Consider the following 6,241-nt stretch of genomic DNA (forward strand, 5'->3'; position numbering starts at 1 on the left):
GCCAAGTGCTCAGTAACACTGCCTCAGAAAAAAGCTGTGTTCCACTTAGAATCATAGAATAGTAGGGTTGGAAGGGGCCTACAAGGCCATCGAGTCCAACCCCCTGCTCAATGCAGGAATCCAAGTCAGAGCATCCCCGACAAATGGCTGTCCAGCCTCATCTTGAATGCCTCCAGTGTGGGAGAGCCCACCGCCTCCCTAGGTCATTGGTTCCATTGTCGTCTTGCTCTTTCAGCTTTCAGTTTGGTCCAGATGGGTTTTGGCCCACCCCAATAACTGAGGTCCTGCTAAACATGCCCAGCTCTTTCAATCTCTCCTCATAGGGCTTTGTTTCCAGTCCCCTGATCATCTTTGTTGCCCTCCTCTGAACCCTCTCCAGTTTGTCTGCATCCTTCTTAAAATGTGGTGCCCAGAACTGGATACAGTACTCCAGATGAGGCCTAACCAGTGGAGGGGAATGAGTATTTCCCAGGATTTGGAAGCTATGCTTCTATTAATGCAGCCCAAAAGAGCATTTGCCTTTTTCGCAGCCATATCACATTGTTGGCTCATATTCAGCTTGTGATCGACAACAATTCCAAGATCCTTCTCTCTTGTAGTGTGGTTGAGCCATCTTGTAACTGTGCATTTGGTTTCTTTTTCCTAGGTGCAGAACTTGGCATTTATCCCTATTAAATGTCATTCTGTTGTTTTCTGCCCAGCACTCCAATCTATCAAGATCATTTTGAATTTTGTTTCTGTCTTCCAAAATATTAGCTATCCTGACCAATTTTGTGTCATCTGCAAATCTGATCAGCATTCCCTGCACCTCCTCCTCCAAGTCATTAATAAAAATGTTGAAGAACACTGGGCCCAAGACTGAGCCCTGCGGTACCCCACTTGTTACCTCTCCCCAGTTTGAGAAGATCCCATTGATAAGCACTCTTTGAGTCCGATCCTGTAGCCAACTGTGGATCCACTGGATCGTTGTTTCATCTAGCCCACTTTGAGCTAGTTTGCTCATCAGGATATCATGGGGCACTTTGTCGAAAGCTTTGCTGAAGTCAAGGTATATGATGTCCACAGCATTCCCACAGTCCACAAGGGAGGTTACTTGATCAAAAAACGAGATCAGATTAGTCTGACAGGATTTGTTCTTGACAAATCCATGTTGGCTTCGAGTAATGACTGCATTGTTTTCGAGGTGCTTACAGATGGATTGCCCAGGGATTGATGTCAGACTGACTGGTCTGTAGTTCCCAGGTTCCTCCTTTTTACCCTTTTTGAAGATAGGGACGTTAGCCCTCCTCCAGTCATCTGGCGCTTCACTCATCCTCCGTGATTTCTCAAAGAGAATAGACAGTGGTTCTGAGAGTTCTTCTGCCAGTTCCTTTATTACTCTAGGATGCAGTTCATCTGGCACTGGAGATCTGAGCTCATTCAAAGTTGACCATATGCCTATCCATCTCAAGCTGCAATACTGCCCCTTCAGCCTGTCCTTCGCCTTTGCCAGGGGGGGGGGTCCTAGACCCTCTTTGGGGAGAAGACTGAGTCAAAGTCGGAATTGAGCACCTCTGCCTTTTCTTGGTCATCTGTTATCATTTTGCCATCCTTATTTAATAGCTGGACCACCATTTCTTTCCTCTGTCTTTTACTATGCACGTAGCTGAAGAAAGCCTTTTTGTTGTTTTTAGCATCCCTCGCTCACCTCAGCTCGTTCTCAGCTTTAGCCTTCCTGACGCCATCCCTGCAATTCTGTGCTACCTGTCTGTACTCTTCCTTTGTTGCTTGGCCTTCCTTCCACTTCCTATATGTGTCCTTTTTTGTTTTCAGGTCATCCCTAAGCTTTTTGTGAAGCCACATTGGCTTCTTCTGTTGTCTTCCATCTTTTCTTCTTGTTGGAATTGTTTGTGATTGTGCCTTTAGTAATTGTGCCACTTATTTTTACCTAGTGCAAAGGACATCAAAGTGGAATTGGAAAAGGAACATACTTTGAAGCTAATCGAAGGAAGATCATTTTTGTACCCAAACAACTGGTAGAACCTTGGGAAAAAAAGGTTACCGATAATTGCTTTTTGCCACCCTAGGTAATTGCAGACAATACATTAAAAAAAACACAGCCACTGAGCTCAGCTTGGGCGGCGGGGGTGTGTGTGTGTCTGGCTGCTGTCCCTCTCAGAGGGAGAAGTACCCCTGGATCCTGAAACAGCAGCCCCCTCATCAGCCTCATAAGGGCTGACTGGAATGGGATATCGTAAGTCAACACAAAACAGAAGAAACCTAAAGTTAAGTCTGATATGATTATTTTGTCTGTCCGATTTGTTTTTGTTTTTCCTGAGTTGGTCCTGAGGTGGGATCACTCAGGTGGTGGGTGTTATTTGAGGGTGGCAGGAGGGAGGGTTGGTAGGGGGGGAAAGGACTGTAAGAAAAAGAAATGGAAATTCATGCAACAATGTTCAGGATTTGAGAATGTTTATTCATTTTTAATCAGTACAAAGACATGGACTAGTGGACACTGTTGATTTCTTGATATATTGTTCTTTTGTGACATGAAACTGAAAACTAATAAAGAATTATTAAGAAAAAAAAGTTAAGCCTGATACGGCTGTCTCGGCCTTTGTTGATTTTTATTTTGCTAGTTCTATACTGAACTCTTTTGACAATTAAGCAAGTCTCATTTTGCTAGCCGCTTCAGTGTTGAAATCACTCCTTTTCATCCATCATTTTTGGAATCCAAAACTCTAGGGATGGGCAGATTCCCTACCTGCCGTTCTGCAGGGGAATCTGCCTGCAGGGGGAGGCAATCCATCCCTCCCCCCAGAATCCGCCCAGTCCGGCTCTGCTCCGCGTTGATCCTGTGGAGCCGCCCAGCAGCTCCGCATCGCTGGCGAATGTCGATACGTCCAGCAGCCATTGCCGTGCCGTATCGCTGTGCTAAGTAAGCCTCTGGACGCAAATGGTGTAGCGGGCGCCATTTGTGGCCGTAAAGCTGGTAGATTAACCTAAATGCAGCCGTAAACGCAACGGCTGCCGGACGTATTGACATTCACCAGTGATGCAGAGCAGGTGGCCGGCTCTGCAGGATCGATGCAGAGATGGATCTGACCCGGACGGATTCCAGGGGAGGCGGAGGTGAGTGCTCCGTTCTTGGAATCCAGCCTCATTGGGGGTCCGTGGTGGAATTCTCCCCCATCCCTACAAAACTCGCCTCCTTATTCAATGGGATCTTTTCTGTTCCAGTTCTGATAGCCCAGGCCGCACCTTCTGACCCTAAGGGTCAGCCTCTTCTAGGGACCTCAGTCTGGGTTTTCCAGCCACCCATTTCACACTGCTGCGGTTCTGGCATCCCTGCGGATGGAGAGTTCGAAAAGAGGCGTCAGGAGACGGGCTCTCTGAAGCAGTCTGTGGCTTCATTTGAAATGCCTGTACTATAGTTGAATGAGGACCATGCAGCAGTCCACGGATGGCAATGGCAAGTAAGTGTCAGGGTGGACACTGAGCCCATAGAATCCCAGAGTAGTTCTGATTCTGAGGAAGAGCAGTCGCTCCTGGGAGAGGAGCACGCTCCTCTTTCCCAGGGCCCACAGCTGACGGAGATTCCTCCCACCGGCATTCCTAGATTAGAAAGCAGTCCAGGGAGTGACTGAGCACAGATAGCAGACTTGGTGGATGCGCGATGCAGACGCAGAGAGCGGCACCAGATGGAGGGTGCGGAAAGGAGGCGTAGTGCCCGGTTGGCGCGCAAACAACGGCTGTGCCCAGAGGATCCAAGGGAAAAGGGGAGGGACTCTCCCTAGTCCTTAAGTTCAGGGGTCTGCCAGTAATTCCCTTTCAAATGGGGACCAACTGTTCCAACATAGGGCATAGGTACTCTGCTGCTCAGATCTAGTTGCAAACGGTAGAGTTGTTAAGTTGTAAAAGAAGAATAAAGCTTTGAAAGGAATCCCTTTGTCTGTGTCTGGACTTGGCTACTGGATTAGACTGAGAGAGGCCTCCAAGGAGCCCTTAACAGTAAGAGGGGTCAGGTTTTGGACAGTGGAAGTTGGGAGATAGTCGGTGGGAGGTGAGTGGGTTGGTGACTAAAAGGGATGGAGGTGTGATATGATTGGTCTGCTGATACCAGCATACGGAAGGGGTTGGAGGACAAGGAGCAGGCAGGACACCTCCTGATGGATGATGGAAGAGCTATGGTTTGATGGGGGCAGTCTGGGCTCTTTCATACCAAACGTCATCAAGACTATCACAACCTTCAGTATTGGCCAACAACTCACAATGTAATAAGTACGTGCATTGACAATTGGGCTGATTATTTGGCTCCCCTTTGACTGAGCAATCATTTAGGGAGCAATCCTAGTGTGATAGGCGGACGCCTCCAAACTCGGAGGCGACCGCCTATCCAATGCAGGGAAGGAGAAGCACAGAGGGCATAATCCCCTCTGTGCTTCAGTCGCCCTGCATTTGTGGCTAGATAGCCGATTTTGGCTTTCTAGCCATGGGAAGTCGGAGGGTGGGAAGTGGTGGCCGGATGCCACATTGGATGTGTCATACCAGATTGCCAACTTCCCCGCCCCGGCATGCCCCCCAGGAACCCCCCCCTTTTCGCCACTCCATGTTCCTCTTCCGAGCGCAGGGCCGTTCCGCACTGCCTACAAGGCAGCGTGGGAGGGGGTGAAGGTCAGTTCCCAGGAACCAACCTATCCTATGGCCATCTAGCCACTGACTAGCACCCATGGGATTGCGCCCTTAATTAATTCAACATGCATATCTTTGCTTTTTATCCAATGTTTTTCTATCAAAAAAGGTGTGAAATAAACATTATTTTTAGAAGGAAGTTACTTTTTAGAAGGAATGGACAACTTCCAGGCTTTCTTGGTTTTCCTCCATTGCAATATCATCCTAGATCGAACACAAACAGGCCCCACCATTCAAGACATTTGCCTTAAATGGAAAGAAAGAGGCCATTCTCTGCAAGTCATTAATTCAGTGTGCCTGATACCCTCCCTATGCCTTCGGTCCTGGTAGGGAGTCTACATGAGAGCAGCCACCTCCCTTGTGCTGGTCATTCTACAGCTCCCGAGGTCTGCTTCCCGGGACTCTGGAGTTAGTGCAGAGTGGGAATGCCCTGGTAAGGTATGTATGGATTACAGGAGGAAAGAGCCAGTCTGTTGAGGAGGGCACCAAGGAAACCTAGTGCAAGTGGTTTGAAGAAGCTGGGAGAAATTTCAAGCATGACTTGGCATCATTTGGTCAATGCCCTGGAGGAGACATAGCTGTTCATTCCATCGCTCCTGCCAGGGAATGACAGCTCCCTTGGTCCCTTTATGAATCCTCTGCCCATTCTAGAACTGAGCTGTCCCCTACCCCTAAAAGCATAGCAATTGATATCAATGAAATGTGTCATCATTTAGCAGTGCCCTGAACCTGATCCCTGAGATGGCCAACTCATTCTACTTGATCATAGGACTGGTCCTGTTCTCTGGATCAGCAGGTGACTGGATGGTGCTCCAAGTCAGAAACCTCAGAGCAGAACATGGTGCGCCTGTCACATGCCTACAACGAAAAGGGTCTCATCAGAGCCCAGGAATGGTGGCCTTCAGGCCTTTTCTTGTGTTCCACCAGAAAAGCCATTTACTCCTCTTGCAAGGGGTAAATTGATGCTCAGAATAAACCTGGCTATGAAAAGATCGCCAACACTTCCCACATTTGTAATGCACATTCCTTGCAACTACCAAGGAGGTGTTAATAGCTGGATCATCACTGCGCCATCTGCCTTTAGACAGAAAATGAGGCCTGGTGACATGTACGACACATAAGAAGCCACCTTGTGCCAAATTGGGAATATCATTCATGGGGTCGGAGACCTTTTGTTGTTGCTCTGGTTAATTATGAGTTGGAGACCCTTGCTGATCCAGCAGAAATCCTCCAGCGACATGCCAGCGGACATGCCTAGGGCAGCTGGCTGGAAATGATGGAAGTTGTAGTCGAACACATCGGGGGGGGACCAAGTTGGGGAAGATTTTTCCAAGGATGCCCTAGTCTATCCCTGGCTTAGAGGATATCACCCCCTCATCTGATCATGACTTCCATGTGCTAAATATGCACACGAAGCAGTCCTAGAATCACTGGAGTCAGAGGCCATTTATCTACTTACACACCCTCACCTGCTCCCGAAACACAACCTGCTGCACGCAGGGAGCAGCAGTCAGAAAAGAGACCTGCCAGAACAAATAACTCCTGGGCCCCATCTACTCCAGGGCAGCTG

This window comes from Heloderma suspectum, chromosome 13 (assembly GCF_057233095.1).
Source record: "Heloderma suspectum isolate Gila_16-S chromosome 13, 16-S_ref, whole genome shotgun sequence".
Lineage (NCBI taxonomy): Eukaryota > Metazoa > Chordata > Lepidosauria > Squamata > Helodermatidae > Heloderma > Heloderma suspectum.